An 18,122-nucleotide genomic window follows, 5' to 3' on the forward strand; every position below is an offset into this window, starting at 1 on the left:
AATAGAGCTGCTTCTTTATTCAAGAATCTCTAAAGTTATTATTTTTCTTCTTATACATTCCCCGCTATTGTTACCCGATATACCCCAATGATCCCCTTTCAAGATTACTTTGTATTTCCCATCATATTATTCCCAATATATCAATTGCCCAATTCTTCATTCCCAATTTCTATATACCCTTTTCAAATAATCATTTTGCATAGTTATATTTCCTCATCCCAAATTACCCCTTTTCAGCTCTTCGGTACATTCAAATCGTTCTTGCATTCAAACTCATGCCGAATTGATGGACGCATTTTTGTGATAATTCAGCTGTACAAAATTTCACGAAAACTTATTTTCATTATCCTGATTCATTCATCATCATCATTTTTTTTATGTCTCTCCATATTCTCATAAAATTTATTTATTTATTGCTATTATCATATTTTTTTTCAATTCCTTTTAAGTTGTTCCAATATAATTTCAATTAAGTTAATTCGTATGCTCTCCAATCGTTAACCGCTTTGTTGTGAACCTTACCGCAATCTTATATGTTAATTGTTTATTTAATATAATAATTCAATAAATATTCCTAACTCTCCTACGCAAGCCTCTATCCTAACATATTATTCCTATGGTATTTTTTTTTTTTTAACAACATATTTAGTAACTAATATTTACAAAAATCATTCGTAATTAGGAAATAATTGGTTTTTCAATATTTACATCAATTTATACATTGACCAATATGCATAGCTAATCAATCATTATACTTTTTTAACCTATTATTGTGAACTTTTTCAAATTTGTTCCCATTTTTAATAATGGTGGTTTGTTCGCTGGGTAGGTCAACTACTGCGTATGGGCCTCTCCATTTACTTTGAAGTTTTTGACCTGTTCCTGTTGGGATTGCTTGTACTAAAACCAATTCGCCCCACATAGGTTGCCATTCTTCGGTTTTCTTGTCATAAATAATTTTACGTTTCTCTTTGGAAATAATCAAATTTCTTTTGGCGTTTTCATGCAAATTTTTAAGAATTTGTTTCATTTCGCAAAAATAGTCATTATATGTTAAATCTGAATCTGTTGGAGTGTATATGGAGGTAGGAATCCTTGCCTTTCTTCCATATAAAAGTTCGAACGGACTGTAGCTTGTTGAGCTATTATTTGTAGTATTGTATTCAAAGGTAAAATAATCAAGATGTTGGTCCCATTGTTGCGGGTTTCCTCCGACAAATTGTCGCAGATATGTTTTTAATTCTCTGTTTGATCGTTCTACTAAATTTGCTTGTGGGTGATAAGCACTTGTATTGATTTTTTTGATTTTCAAAATTTTGCATGCGTGTTTAAAAAATTTGCTCATGAAATTTGCTCCTTGGTCTGTCACCAGTTCCAACGGAGTACCGAATTTACAAATGAATTTTTCGACAAAAGTTTTGGATACAGTCTCCGCTTCTTGATTGTCCATTGGAGCTACTACCAAAAATCTTGTAAGGTCGTCCTGCATGACCAGCGCGTATTTGTTGCCCCATTCGGATTCTGGGAGAACTACAATATCCATATATAATTTTTCGAATGGTTCGGATGACGTTGTGGTTACTTTTAAAGGAATTCTATTGGATTTACAAATTTTATTTTTCTGGCATGAATCACATTGTTTTACGTAATTTTCGATATCCCTTCTCATGTTTTTCCAACTAAAAATGAGACCAATGCGTTTCCGCATTCGCCTTGCTCCAACATGTCCGCCTAAGGGAGCATCATGAAACTCTCGAAGAATTGTTTCGATATCTTCATTACGTACTTCAGTGCGTTCCGAATCTGCGTTATAAAGGCTTAACGTAATTTGATTTTTCAAAGCTAAAAATTGAATCATCTCAAGTACCTCAAATTGTTTAATCTTTCTGAACGAAATCAAATGAACATTTTTGGACGCTGTTATCGGCGCTTTATTTTGATTCAAGCAATTGCTAAGTTTGTAAAATAATGTTTTGGTATTAATCATTGAATTACTTTTGCCTTCCACAATAATTCCGAATAATTTTCTATCTGGAATAGAAACAACTCCATCTTCGCAAAAATCTTTCAGTCCATGGGGTAAATCAATAATTTTTGAAATTTCATTAAATGCTGATCTGCTATTCAAAATTACAATGTTACAATCAGCATCTGCACTTTTCAAATTCCTAGAAATTTTCAATCGATTTACATCAGTTGGATTATTCTTGGACATCTCTAAAAATTCATCATATGCGCTTGCCGCAAATGTGTCATTAGTATGTGTGTTATTGCATAAATCGAAAACGTCGGCCATAATGGATTCCTCAACTTCAGCCTCGTCCGATATCGCACTCGTACTTGCTGGAGGTATATTTGACACCTTGTTTATGCCTCGTAGGTCGGAACCCGTGCAATTATTATTTACGCTATCATTCATATAGGTCATCTTTTGCGTTTTTGTTTTGGTTCCCTCGCTTTCATGGTCCCGGTCAGCGATCGCGCCCCCGTTATTGTCGCCAAAAACGGTGTAGTTTTTCATCAGCTGTTTGTTCGCTTGATCGCGGTCGCGGTGTTTTTGGTTGGATACGTTTTCTTGTTCTGCTCTTTTCGTTTGCTGTCGGGTGACCACAGCAATTAATTTCGACCTTGCGGTTTTAATTTCATCGGCTGGATGACTCTGCTCTTCTGATTCATTGTCTGGATTTAACCTAGAGAGAAAATCCGCTACAACGTTATCCTTTCCTTGTTTGTATCGAATATCGCATTCCAATCCTTGCAATTTCAAACGCAAACGTGTGAGGACTGATGAAGTTTCTTTTAGATGCCATATTGAGATCAATGGTCTATGATCTGTGTAAACAATAAATCTCTGATTGTAAATATAATGACGGAAATAATTCACTGCCCATACTATGGCCAGTAATTCTTTCTCAATTGTATGATATTTTCGTTCTGCTCCAATAAGTCCCCTACTAGCGTAAGCTATGGGTCTGTCAATTGATTTTTCATTCGATAAAACTGCCCCAATAGCGTATTCACTGGCATCTGTCGTTAAAACAAATGTGTCCTTGTAATTTGGTCTCACTAGCAAAGAGTCAGACGTTAAAAAGTTTTTCAATTCTTCAAATGCTTTCTGGCACTCTGAGGTCCAGTTAAATTTTACATTTTTCTTCAATAGATCATTCAGAGGTTTTCGTTTTTCTGCAATTCCTGGTATAAACTTACCATAAAAGTTAACTGTTCCTAGGAATGATCGCACTCCTTTTACAGTTTTTGGTATTGGCATTTCTCGTATAGCCTTAATATTACCATCAAGCGGACGAATACCATTTTTATCAACTGTATGTCCTAAAAATTTCAATTCGGTTTTCAAAATTTGGCATTTTGTTGGTTCAATTTTTAAATTATGTTTACGAAGAGCTTTCAAAACTTTAATCAGATTCTCGTTATGCTCTTGAATTGTTCTTCCAAAAACAATGATATCATCCAAATAAACGATTGCTTTAACATCTTCAATTTCAAATAAAACTGTGTTCATCAGTCTTTGAAAAGTCGAGGGACTGTTTCTAAGCCCCATAGGCATTCTCGTGAATTCAAAATGACCTTTGGGTGTAGAAAATGCAGTTTTTGCAGCATCTCTTGGGTCTATAGGAACTTGATAAAATCCCGATTTTAGATCGATTGTTGAAAAGTATTTGCTATCACCTAGGCTATCCAATATTTCATTTATTTGTGGAATCGGATACACAAATGGTTTAGTTATCAAATTCAATGCCCTAAAATCTACTACAATTCTATGCTTTTTGTTTCCTTCTTCGTCTAGATCTTTCTTTGGTATGCATAAAACAGGCGCATTCCAAGGACTTTTACTGGGCCTAATAATCCCTTGCCGACGCATTTCTTCAACTTCCTCATTAATTTGTTTCTTCGTTGATTCAGGGAACCTATACTGCCTTTTATTTATTGGAACATTAGTCGATGTTTCAATTTCATGTACTGCTGCATCTGTTACTGTCAGGTGATCCCCTTTCAAATAAAATACATCACTATACCTTGCCATTATATTTTCCACTGCGTCGTAATTGGCGCTTTTCAAATGCTTCAAATCAATTGTATCTAGCAATTTTTCGATACGATTTTTACCTTGTATTTGTTCATAATTCAAATTATCTGTCAAACTTAGATCTTGGTTTGAATCTAAATCCTCCGGCGTATATTGATTCCCGGCCTCTACATTCTTATTGTAACATCCATTAGTATTATATTCTTTATCAAAATGTTGATTTATAGATTCCTCGTCTTCATAATACTTCTCATAAAGGCACATATTGCATGAATAATCTTTTTTCGGTACGATTGGCTGTGTAACTATTTCATCATGTATGACTTCATCAATATCAAAATTTACTTGACAGCTTTTGTCATTGTTATCATATTGTATACAATTACTATTATCTTGTAAATCAGTCTGACAAGATTTATCTGATACCATTACGTACTTTGTTGTTGTAATATTGTTAATATTATATTCTACACTATCTGGCTTGCGTAGGGCTATGTAATCAAAGTTCTGGCTAATATATAATGTATGCTGTTTCAAAAATTCTGCTCCTATGATACCATGTACATTTAAGTGGTGAACTAAATAAAATTTTATCTTATACTTAGACTTCCCAATTATTAAACTAACTTCAGTAGATCCGAGCGTTCTTGTTTGACTTTCATTGAATCCCGAAATCAAAAACTTTTCAGATTCAGAATAATCTATGTCTGTTGCTCCGATTCTAGGGGCTGCATCCCATCTTAATATGTTTAGTTGTGAGCCTGTGTCTATCATGTAATTGATTTTTGTGTATGGTCTTTCTACAGTGGGGATATTTAACATAAATTGATTGTTGCCCGTCCAATGTATAAATACTTTTTCTTGTGCTGGAATGCATTTATCAAATTGAACCAATTGTTTTTGTGGTATGTTATAACTCTTATTTATGTTCATGGGCATCATTTTCTTATTACTTGCAGCATATAAGCGCCTTTCTAAATTATTTTCTGATTGACGGAGTGATCGGACGCAATTAACGAACCTCCGGTTATTTAGTTTTTTCGCTCATCATAGCAAATGTTATTGTTTTGAATTCCCATGTTGCGTTCATCAAAATTTCCGTTGGTCCAATAAGGCATTTGGTAATCACCACGATAAATTTCTTGTTGTCCTAGATATCTATAATTGTTAAAATCTTTTTCATAACCTATTTCGCTCTGGTTGAATCTACTTTTATCGTAATGGAAGTTGTGATCAATACATTGTGGATTACTCAATTTCTGTTTTTCATTTTGTTGCCTGTAAAATTCTGCAGTGTGGGAATCCCTCAATCTCTGCTCGATGCGTTCTTGTTGTTCCACATCGATGCATTCTTCTTGTAGGTAATCTAGCAAATCTTCCAATGAGTCTTCTTTTTTCGTTTTTGCAAAAATTTTCAAATTTATATCTACCAATCCCGCTAGAAAATGTATTCTTAAATGTCTTTGAGCGTATGACTCAATTGTAGGATCTTTAATATAATCTTTTTCGAATTCATCAATATTCCTCTTAAGTTGAAGAACGCGATCTTTGTAGTTTTTAAAACTTTCACACTTGCCTTGGGTCTCTATTTTATTAAACAGTTCTTCCAATTGTAAACTAATTCCGAATTCTTTTTGGAGATTATCTTTCACTTTATCCCAAGTATTTGCAAGAATGTTTTTAAATTTTAACGCTGCTGGACCTTTAAGTTTCGACAGTGCAATTTGAATGAGTATGGTTTCTGCATTTTTCCTTTCACTAGCATCAGTTATCCGTTTTATGGGTTTCAAAAAACAATTAATTTGATATATGAAAGCATCTAATTCACACGCACTACCATGAAATTCTGGAATACACTGTATAGCAAAATTTATTGGAAATTCAAATCTAGCGTTGTTCGCTCCACTATTGTTGCCTATTTCATCCATTGTATTCGTGGCCATTTTTATGTTGATATTTTTACTGATTTTTTTTTTAATTCAAATTAACACGACCTTATTATCGCCGGTCTGCTGCATAGTTACAAAATTATTATTTTTTTCAACTTTTGATTGATTCCATTCCATTGTAATGCTAGTTCACATCTGAAAATCATGTTTAGTGTAAAGTTATGCCCTAAGTTCGAAAGCATAAGGGAAAAAGATACAGTAGAGCTGAAAATATTTTCGATATCCCGTACAAAGCTGGCGATTTTGAATCAACATTGCTACAACTGATAAAGATTTTTTTTTTTTAAGAAAAATACAAATCTTGTTTATTTATTGAATATTTTACTAAAATTTAAGGAGATTGTTCCCAACACTCATCAATATCTAATCTGACGAGAAGAAAAAAATAATAATCAGATTTTCAAAACATATTACATTCAGCTTCCTATTATTGCAAAAAAGATATTTAAATTTGGTGAATTGTAACTTGAGCTATTTGAATTTTAGTAAATTCTAAAAAAAAACTTGGTTGCGATTGTCTCGTATAATAAAAACAACTGTACTTCTTAGTTTTCTTATTTTAAACATGGTCTCAAAATCAGCACGTAATTATGCATCAATAATTTTAATCGTTAACAGAAGTCCGCGACTTTCCTTTGATTTTGTTAACTAGTGTTATTCGTTCGTATTTTTCATCCACTTGTTCTTCTTGAAATCATTATTCTTGTTATATTTTTCCATTATTTATTGAAAATCAGTATGATTTCCTTTTTTTTAATAAATTTTTGAATAACTTCTTTATTTTTCCCACAACAGTATTTCAATTAAAATGTTTTTGTATAAATCGTAAAAAAAAAATTTTATCATTTCAAACCAACTCACAAAAAATTTAAACCATCTCAAAACACTTAATCATTTAAAAGGTTAATACTCACGATACCATCAAATAATGCAGGCTGAATGATGTCCATTGGTCCAGACACTCGGTTCCATACACAGGTTGTTGCGTTGCCATTTCCAATTCGGTGCTACGTTGTATTCCACTATCACTTGCGCTGCCACGAATTTCATCTTTTCCATCCAGTCTGTAACATTGTTTTCTTCTCAATTGTTCAAAACTGTTCAATGTTCATGGTTTGCACTGATTCTGACACTGATTTCTTCTTCCAGTCAGAAAATTGGCGTCCCGCTGTTCTAATTGCCGAACGGTTTTTCGCTGTCACCATATTGACCATATTGATCCCACCACTGTCACCATATTGAAGCGCCCTGTACCGTCCAGGGGCTGCATTAAACACTACACGGAATGTGATATCTTTCATTTCATTACAGTCCGACACAGTTTTAATAAACTATATTGAAGTATCACAAACCATCACTTATCTTATATTACAACGGTTCACTTTTTCTTATATCATCTTAACATTATCTGTATTTCTTCACCGAACTACTAGAGACACTTCCAGCTTCTTCTTGACCCGACTACTACGTCCTACCTACAGCTTTTATTTGGACAGTATCTAGAGGTGTCCCACATGGGAGCTCAAGACTTATCCGATGTGCTGCCTGCGTTAACGTTGTCACCGAACTCTCGACAACTGACTGTTCTCTACGAACTGTCTTCACTGACTGCCCCGACTGAAGCCAAAGCCTCCGTATTTATAGCCTAAATTTCCTAGCAATACCCGAACCAGCTTGGGCGTGTCTAAAATTCCTACGATCATTCTCGTCTTGCCGAAGATGTCATGATAATTCCTAACAATGCCCGAACCAACTTGGGCGTATCCAAAACCCTACCAAATGAAAATACTAATAAGTCCAAAACCTAGACCTCTACCTATCCTACTTGTCCTCATCGTGATTAAAATCCTTCTCTTCTTGAAAACATCACGACTCTTCTATCTTGGGCGTATCCCAAGCCCTACCAAGAATATTAATACCAACGAAAAACTTAAATCTCCTAACCACGCCTGACTTGGGCGTGTTCGCACAAAACCTACTGAGAATCTTTACACCAAGGCCTACATCTTCTAGCCCCGCCTCACTTGAGCGTATACAAGGCTTGGGTGTGTGAAAGAATTGAACCAACCATCGACGTCATTATCATTCTCCCCATCATCATCATCCTCATCGTCTTTGGAATTTGGCACCAAATTCTCCAAAACAAAGCACCCGCTTTGTTATTGAAGTGTACCTTACTTGGGCACAGTGAACCCTAGCCGGCCCCCGGCCGCGGATGTTGGTTGAAATTATACCCCCACATTCTTTTCTTTCAGTTTACTCGAAGTCAAAACAAATCGAGTGCAAAACAAGTCCGGCGCCGTATGCCGCCAATACGGTGTCTCAATTTCAGAACATTCCAGCTAAGGTTCACCTGAGTTCAGAACCTTACCCGGCCAATTCGGCGCCTTGATTTCGAAACAAAAATAAACAATCTTTGTTCCAGCGCGATCAATATGATGTCGCGGTTCTATATCATTCTTTCGGGTTTATTACCCATCGTTGTCCCAAGCGTAATTGAAATTGCATCACACCGACCGGACCTAACGCGGTGCAACACGATCGCACCCGGCCACCACCGGACGATGATGGGTTATAAAAACTAGGTCAGTAACGAATGGTGCGATTTTCGTTGCTTCCAATATGCCGCGCGTGAGGTAGGTAGACCCTACGATGAAAATTGAATCTAAAATCCCCCGGGCAGCTGTTGGGAATGTGGGGTGAAAATGCATTTTTGTTTCAGTTGAATTGACTTTGAATATCGGAAGGCGTGGGAATATTTAGGTCTTTGCACCATATCAAAAGTACCCGCATAACAGTCCCATCATGGATTCTGGTGTTACGTAACACAAAATTGAACAACTTTGTAGTGATTGTAATATTTTTTACAGTTATATATACATGCACGCAGAAAAAAATATTGTAAAGTCTAAAGAATTCCGCATAGAATCAACAAATATTATTGTAGACTCAGGGCTTACCAGCAATATTTTTTATTTCTACAAATGCGTTCATTCATTCCAAAAACTAATTTTGTTGTTTCTAAAAATGCATGAAAAAGACATCTGTCAAAGACGAATAGGAAATATTGTTGAAACTAAAAATGACTTTTTTCAAATCAACAAAAATCATATATTGATGTGAATGGTGTAGGAATTTTGTAACAAAAAAAATTCTGTTGTTGAATTTGAGATTTATTATTGCTTTATTTATTGAATCAACGCATTAAATCTTTCATGTTTACGATTTATTTTCTTATTCGCTAATATGTCACACGTAATTTTGAAGGCGATGAGATCCGTTCCAACAAACTTGACGAGGAATAAGTGTATTCGATGTTTACCATTTCGATTTATTCTGGATTGGAAGCAACCTAGATAAAAACAATAAAGTTAAGATTTTGTACATTCCCATTAGATGTTCACGAATTACCTGCTGCTTCAGTCATGATGCTAAAATTGATTCGTTCCACCCAGAATAGCAGAGATGTAGTTTCACCAGCTTTTATTGATGCGTAAATGTTTTTCTAAAATATTCATTTACATTAATTATACTTCATTAGAAAAGCATAATACACTTACCCTAAAAAGTTCTGATATTTTGATAAAAGTTTCACTTTAAATCATAATATCTAAAATAATAAACTCCAAGAAGCCCCGAACTTCGTTTCACATGATTAATATTGACTTGTCTTGTAAACAAATTGATGACAGTTGTAGTTAAACTATTCAACATTGTTGAATCTATCCAAACTGCATTATTGAAACAACAAATTTAATCAGTTGAAATTCGATCGGAGATGCAATGTTTTATTCTATTCGAAATTTTGTTGTTTTAACAATAAAGCTGCATTGAAGCAAAAATATGGGTGAATTAATTCAAAGTACACTAAAAAGGTTGATTCAAAACATCGGATTTTTAGGTTCTACTAAGCAATATTTTTCTGCGTGTGTGCAAAGCAATCTGTGAAAGTTTCGAGATGATCGAAATATTTTTCAAATTTTGGCGATTTTTCAAAGTTTTATATGGAAACAAGTTTTCAAACTTCAAATGCCGTTTTCTCAAATCCTACTTTTTGCAAATGGGACTGTTATGCGAGTGGGGGCAGCATAGGTAAGACTCAAATATAGAATAATGCAACCGGAACTAACTCACCGGTATCTGCGCAATCTAAAAGCAGGAAAACCCTTTTGTGCATAAGGTCCATGATGGGTATCATTCGGTAATTGCACTCCTGGCGATGCTTACTGGCTTCAGCAAATGTTGTCCGGAAATTCTTGACAACTCGCCGCGAAACCTTGAAACTTGTGAAGTCAGCAAACCTTGGGGCGGCTTTCTGAGCGTTGTGTTGTGTTTCAAATAATCCGCTACCACAGCAGCTTGAAAGGTGTCTTGAAAACCAGCTCCCCTACAGCCAATTCAAACACTTTTTTAACACTTTGGAAAAAACCAAGATTTTTCCGCAGAAAATGACAGAGCAGCAACATTTCACGTCTTCACTTTTTCACAGCACACTTCGATCTCCAAGAGTGATTCCAGTGATTCACTACAAAAACCATTATTTAAGTAAATTAGCCAAAGAGCCACAGTTAATTCATTGGTTCATGTTTTTCTTCATTTCTTTAGATTTCCCCAAAGTGGAACTCATTGGCCACGGAAAAGCATAGCCAGGGGGGTATCTTCATCGCACACAACTTCATCATTTTTTTTTATTCCAGAGAAATAAAAAGTAGCCTCTGTTTTCCTGCCTTCTCTCGGATGTGTCGAGAGAAAAAAAAAACAGGTTTAGACAACGTGAACCAAAACTCGAAATGGTCACCGAATTTCCAAAACTTATGAAGGGGATTTTTGTAACTGCTGCTCATCTGTACTTTGTATTGATAACGAATGATTTTATTTTGAAGGGTGATACACCCTGAAGAGTAATCGTACAAAGTTCTTTGGAACAGTACTATGAAATTACCCCAAAAGTTAAAAAAAAACTTTCATTAGTATTTCATGAACGTCACGTTATATAATGCATTCTTCATGTTTTTATTGGTCTTCTTCTTCTTCTTCTTCTTCTTTGTGGCACGACGTTCGCATTGGAACTTGGCCTGCCTCTCTTCAACTTAGTGTTCTTGGATCACTTCCACAGTTATTAATTGAAGGGCTTTTCTTTGCCTCTGTTGGATTTCGAATTCGGACCTCTTTATAGAAAACGCACTTGGTTTGGATGTGCCGTGTATCTTAAAGCTAAATGGAGCTTTATTAATAAGGGTTTAGATACAAAACTCATTGTACTTACAATTTTGTCGCCCTTCTTTTCACCTTGAACTAAATTGAATAACCTAGATCTGTACCGTTGGCGCTATTGGCGAGTGTTAGCCTAGTAATCATAGAAGAGAATACATTTATTTGTGATTTAATAATATAACTGCATCAACTTACATACTTCCGAAAGTGCCAACTCAGCCTTCGCCTGACTTGAAGATGCGGATATATACCTGAACCACAGAGAACAGACATCCAGGCTAGAACAAATTTCATTCAGAAAGTTGTGTAAGGATTTGAATCTTTACTTGAGTAAGGTTGCAAACCAATACACGATGACAACACTAACGCCACCAAACACCATATTGCCACAGTCAGTGGTGAATTGAAACATTTCAAGTGGTGAATTAAATTAGTATGGGAAATTAACCGATTGCAGCGCCACGCTATTGCCACTTGTGTTGCCGATTTCAAATGGCCGTTAAATCCCTTACACAGTTTCGGAACCGGACTTGGATGTCTGTTCTCTGTGCCTGAACCAATTTGATGTTGTTTACAAGCTTAATCAAATCTAATTCATTTCAAACTTTCTGCCAGGAACTCAAATCGGTGTGAAAAGCAAATCCGACTTCTGCTTCAAACGTGGAATAATACTTCTAGAAATATGTTTTGCCTAATTTAGAAATTCACTTTGACAGAGATTCTTACGACGATGACTTTCATATTTCTCTATAGTTTTGCCATCTCCTCATTTTGACAACCTATGCTGCACCCTGACAATCGTTACGCACATAGACTACGCAAGGTCGATGTCATTCGCTGCGCGTAGGATAAGATCGGAAGGTATCGCAGAACGGTTCACCGTTCAAATTCCCAGTGCTGCCAGCGTTCGCAACAGCCTCCATTGCATGAATTTGTACATTGTGTGGCAAGTTCAGTGCTGAAAACTTCATTTCGTCATATCTAAATTCAATCACCTACAGCTCATTGTAGAAACTGAAACCACAGAGAACAGACGTCCAAGCTCATGTAGTGCAGTTGTGTAAAGCATTGCAACGGTTGTTTCACAGAGAACAGACATCCAAGTCCATTTCCGAAACTGTGTAAGGAATTTAACGGCCAATTGAAATCGGCAACACAAGTGGCAATAGCGTGGCGCTGCAATCGATTAATTTCCCATACTAATTTAATTCACCACTTGAAATGTTTCAATTCACCACTGACTGTGGCAATATGGTGTTTGGTGGCGTTAGTGTTGTCATCGTGTATTGGTTTGCAACCTTACTCAAGTAAAGATTCAAATCCTTACACAACTTTCCGAATGAAATTTGTTCTAGCCTGGATGTCTGTTCTCTGTGGTTGTTTTGAAATAACTGGGAATGTGGCCATTACGCGGCGCTGTCAAATTTCGAATCGGGGTACAAATTTGCCGTTGTTTTATCTTTTGGCGCTAGTGTCACCAAGTGTGCACCCTAGTATAGTTCCACCAAGAGAATGTGTTGGTTTTACTTGGAAACATTAATTGAATTCTTGTTCAACTTGTTTCTTATTGGAAATAATGAAACTTATTATCAATGGGTTGCTCAAATTTTGTTGCTGGATTAGTGAAATAATCATAAACATCTTGTTATTTAAGCAAATACAGCTCAGAATCTGAGCAGGAAAATTTAAAGGTGCGCTAGTGAAATATTTCTTCAGAATGCGCCATCATGGTGTCGAAACTAGTTTTTGAGTGGGAAAGTCACCGTCGATGTCGCTACTGAGCTTGTTTTTTCTTTACACAAGATTTTCAAGCAATTTTGTTCGAGCATGTTCGTCTGTTCTCTGTGCTGAAACTGAGAATTCATTCATTTATTTAACTAAATAAATTCATGATAATACTGAATCAACAATGGGACACGTTCGGTGTAGTACTAGATTTGTAGTAATGAGCTGAATTTTGGTATGGTGCTAAGGTCAATTCTCCGTTTGTGCAATGAAATGGTGCAAAAAGCGTGGGTATTTTGATTGCCTAATTTGATGTTGTTTGAGCAAAACTTTGGATAACTGTGTTGTTTATGTTGCAAGAAATGGAGAAAACAACACTGTTGCCCAAAGTTTTGCTCAAACAGCATCAAATTAGTCAAGGAATCATAATACCCACGCCGCCAAGCACCATATTGCCACAGTCAGTGGTGGATTGAAACATTTCAAGTGGTGAATAAAATTAGTATGGGAAATTAAGCGATTGCAGCGCCACACTATTGCCACTTGTGTTGCCGATGAAATATTCCTTACACAAAATTCAGATTGGACTTGGATGTCTGTTCTCTGTGGTATAGTTGAGGTCGAAATACGTATCTGTCAAAGGATACAAATTAAAAGGAACAGTACCTACCACGATTTTGTTTTTAAAACATGCAAAATTTCTGAAAAGTTTACACACTAAGCTCAGCTCGGTATTTTTCCCATCTTTTTACTGAGTTCTCAACAGCAGATTTAACTCGGTACGCTCGGTTGTTTATTTTGCGGATATTCTGTAAATGTGTTACTGAGCTCAGCTAAGAAACTGTCAAAAATTACTGAAACACGGTAAATATCGTTACTGGTGAACGGTAAATACGATTACCGAGTGTACCGAGATAAATCTGCTGTTGAAAACTCAGTAAAAAGATGGAAAAATTACTGAATTCAGTGAAAAAATTACTGAGCTGGAGCATCTGAATCTTAGTGTGTACCTATGGTGAGTACGTAAAGAGAGTTTGTGGGGTGCTGAAGGAAAAACTCAATCACTTTATTAGAAATTATTATCAGTGTAAATGTAACTTCTACAGTATTTTAAAGTTAGATTATCCTACAAATAGTGAGCTCTCTTTATTTGGTTTGTTTAAAAATAAATGAGAAATGTTGAACTCTACCGTCAAAATTAATGAAATTACAAGAATCACGCATTGCATACTTTTAGGCGTTTGTCGGGTTATATTTCTGCCCCAATTTATAAGTCCTTTTTCTATTCTTTTTGAGTGGTTATAATCTCTCCCACTTGTTTAGAGCTGTACTGAATCTATACGGATCAGAATATAACGATAGCGTGGAAGTTGTGCTGAAATAGAACTCGAGAAAATTATCAGATATTGAGGACCTACAATAAAGATTTTTTTTGGAACTACACCATAGACTTCCATTTTTTCGTCAAATCATGTTTATTGTGTTGGAACTTGACCTTTGGTAACAAATTCATTTGAAGATTTGAATTGTGAGACACCTTGGATACAATCTATTGTAATCTAATGGTTTGAACGCTGAATCCAAAAGTAACAATGAATTCAAATGTTAATATATTACTTGGCTATGTAACAATGGAATCTTATGTAAACCTATTCTTACCATTATAAAGAATCAAATTTGAAAAATACTGTATAATACATTCACAATAGAAGCAATGTTAACATAAGAATCTGTTGTTTTTCAATTGTTTCTCCCATAGCCTTAATTGTTCGTTTTTATCCGGGAATCCCAGAGAGATGAAATAATAGGGTAATGTTTTTTTTTTCATTTCTTTGATTTTTCTAAAGTTGAACTCATTGGCCACGGCAAAGCGCAGACCTTATAATTTCTTAGGTATTTCTAAATGAAAAATGATGTCATTATCTTTGTTAAATCCGGAGGTATAAAAAGAAGCCTCTGTTTGCCTGCTTCTTTGCATCACTCTTTGCGAATGCGCTCGATGGAGAAAAACAGGTTTAGACAACGTGAACCAAAACTCGAAATGGCCACCCATAACTTCTGAGGGGGATTTTTGTTACTGTTGTTCACCTGTAGTTTGGATTGCTTGTGGAAGATTTAATTTCTAGGGATGATACAACTGAAAAGCATTCGCACAAAGTTTATCGGAACAGCATTATGAAATTTACTCAATATTACGAAAATCCTCATTTTTTGATTGATCTTGAATAAACTCTAAAAGTTTTCGGTGTAAAGAAACTGAGTTTAAAAATAAATTTGTGGGAGATATAGAAACATATCATATTTTTTCAATAAAATAAAATTCCTGGTTTTTATTGAAAGTAAATCATCTAAAACGGTTCAATCACTGAAGTAGAAAATGGGATTTCACAAATCGCAACTTCAGTTTCGATACTAGATTGCTATATTTTGAGAAATTTCAATTTGCAAAATCAAAAAATGTAATACCTAATGGCAAGCCAACTAAAGAGTGCAATTTTACTAAAATTTCTTGCCATCACCTCCATACACGCACATTTCGTTTAAGCGTTTGTTGTTGAGTTTCATTCTCTTTCAAAACTGATATTTTTGGGGAAACATATTTGAGCGTGTATTTTATAGCCAAATATATTCGGCAATCATGTTTTGCGTGGCGCGTGATTGTATCAGATCTGTGAAAACTGTTGCGAAGTACGGTCGTTTGGTGCGTGGCAGAAGACAAAACAGATTGGTGGATTAAGTCGATTGTGATTTGGGCTCTATTAAGTTTATCGGTGAGATATTCCAGTTTTACATATAAGTACCAATCAGCCTACGTCAGTGAAAACAATTTTTGGTTTTTGTTGCAAATAAATGTGAGAATTCAAGTGGAAAAGAAGGTGACCATTTTGGTTAATGTTTAATTTGCATTACAAGTTAATGCTCAGAATGTACTGATGTAAAGAATAGAACTCCCAGAATAGAACTGATTTGTCTTTTTCTTCTTTCATTTCTTAGGTCTTTATTCAGTGGAACTATTTGGCCACGGCAAAGCGGAGGTCTTGTTATTTTCATCGCGTCACTTATAACAGAACAGGAGATACACACTAAACGTAAGTATTCCTTGTTATAATTTCATGTATTGTAATGATTACACAAGTTTACAAAATAAAACGAAAGTCGTGAACTTTTGTCATCGACCATAATTTTTGAAGTACAATTTAGTGCTGATTTCGAAACCGTGCCTCAAAATTTTTTAAGTAGAGCAGTAGATCAATATCGAGTTTTACAACTTTTTAAAATATGAAATTTACTAAAATTCAAATATCTTGCTTTTTGTTCAACTAATTTTAAAACTTTTTTCAAAAATTGAAAGCTGAATACAATACCATTCGATCATCTGAATGCAGGTTTTGCGTCAGATTGATGAAATTCAAGTTATTGGTGAGTTTTAGGGACGATCTCCTTAAATTTTAGCAAAACTCGCAAAAACATTTGAAGAAATGTATATTTTTTTTCAATAAAAAAAAACAATCTAAGAATTCTTTCCCAACGTGTTTTTGACATATCATATGTAGGCGAGTTACAGTAAAAAAAATCAGCTCAATCGGAGCATTGATTACGGAGAATGAGATGTGTGAAGTGAGCGACGTTGCTTAAAAATAGAAGAAAAATCGATTTCAAATCATCAACCTCGTATGAAAAGTCGAAAAAAATTCCGCTCTACTGTCATTTTTTTTCTTCGCGCTTCCGAACTCAGGGCATGATTCTACACCAAAAATGATCAACTGCTTACCGAGTTTAAAAATTAAACACAGATGTATAAAAAGATGACTCATTTTTCCTGCCCATTCCCACTCATTTCTTTGGCATATGCTAAGAAGACAAAAAAACTGGTTTCGGACTGCTCAAACCAAAACTCGAACTAACCATCCGATTTCCATAGCTAATGAGGGGGATTTTTGTTACTTCTGTCCATCTTCTAGTTTGTATCAGTAAAGAATGATTAAATTTTATGCTATGATATTCCCTGGAAAGTAGTCGTTTCAAGGTCATACAGGGGATAGAAAAAATTATCAGGACAGGCAAAATTTTCACTTTCCAAAAAATGTCCAATTAGCAATAACTTTCCGAAATGTGCATCAAATATTCTCAAATTTTCACTGTAAGTTGATCAACTAGTTGTGTATCAGTGGACAAAATTTGGAAAAGATCGGGTTATTCTGCACGAAGTTATAAGCATTTTAGAAAAAGATAGAATTATCCGATAGCCAACTTTGAGCTGTTATATCTCCGGATTCAGTAAACCGAATGCAATGAAATTTTGTCCATTTATGACTAATATAATGAGCTCTAAAAAACGTTCGATAAACTTGAAATTATTAACAAGAGAAAAAGTTATAGCAATAATTTTATGATTTTTTTTAGTACATTGGTCTAATTGAACATCCCATTACTTTTTCAATGAATTGCCTCCTATGTTGTTACTTTCTTTCAAGACAATCAGAGGGCATTTAAATGAACTATAATTAGCATCTTGAATTTTGAAACGATGTTGAAATTTAAGAAAAATTGGTGTTTTATTGGAAATATAATCTACACAGCAAAAAAATATGAAAGTTAAACAGCACGTATATTGAAGATCAACTGAAATTTGCGACAGAAAAATGTAAATCGCCAACATCCAACGTCAGCCGAGCAGTCCGCTGCTGGTCAGACGGCTTGTTTACAGATTTTAAAGCATATTCGCTTTAAATTTACATGCATCTGCTATAAACCATGCCAGCCACTCTCCGTCGTCAGCTAGAGAACGACTGCTCGCAGTTGTGACGGTTTCCCCGTTGTCTCTCTCAGTACTCTTTGCAGCAGTCGGAGCATGTCGGGAATGCGTGCATTATGGTAGAAGCAGTTTAACTTTGACTGTCTGCTGCTCAACAAGCTGAGATAGCCGAGAGAGCTGGGGCGTGCTACCCACACTCCAAGGATCTGAGTTCAATTCTCGCTCGGATCTCAATTTTTCTTTATATTTTCTAGCAGATATCCGCAATGTAATTTTAAGATCGCGCAAAAATTTCCATCATATATGACGGGGTCCTTTTGTTACATTCGATCCGTCATAATTTTACAGGTTTTTTTTCGAACTGTGCGTGTGGCAGGCACGAAGATACTCTATGCCCAAGGAAGTCAAGGAAATTTCCTTTACGAAAAGATTC

At 35.3% G+C, this 18,122-nt stretch overlaps 1 protein-coding gene across 6 annotated transcripts in view; it reads left to right on the top strand.

Annotated features, from left to right (window-relative positions):
* LOC134284933 (uncharacterized) overlaps positions 1–18,122 on the top strand; it is a 97,172-nt gene that overhangs the window by 37,409 nt on the left and 41,641 nt on the right. For 3 of the 6 annotated variants that reach the window (XM_062844522.1, XM_062844520.1, XM_062844521.1), the window contains one exon: positions 15,928–16,022. The gene's annotated coding sequence lies outside the window, so the exon portion shown is untranslated. Of the gene's footprint in view, positions 1–13,073; positions 15,861–15,927; positions 16,023–18,122 lie in introns of those variants that run through there. The other 3 variants (XM_062844519.1, XM_062844517.1, XM_062844518.1) reach the window with 3 other exon arrangements.

This window comes from Aedes albopictus, chromosome 1 (genome assembly GCF_035046485.1).
Source record: "Aedes albopictus strain Foshan chromosome 1, AalbF5, whole genome shotgun sequence".
Classification (NCBI taxonomy): domain Eukaryota; kingdom Metazoa; phylum Arthropoda; class Insecta; order Diptera; family Culicidae; genus Aedes; species Aedes albopictus.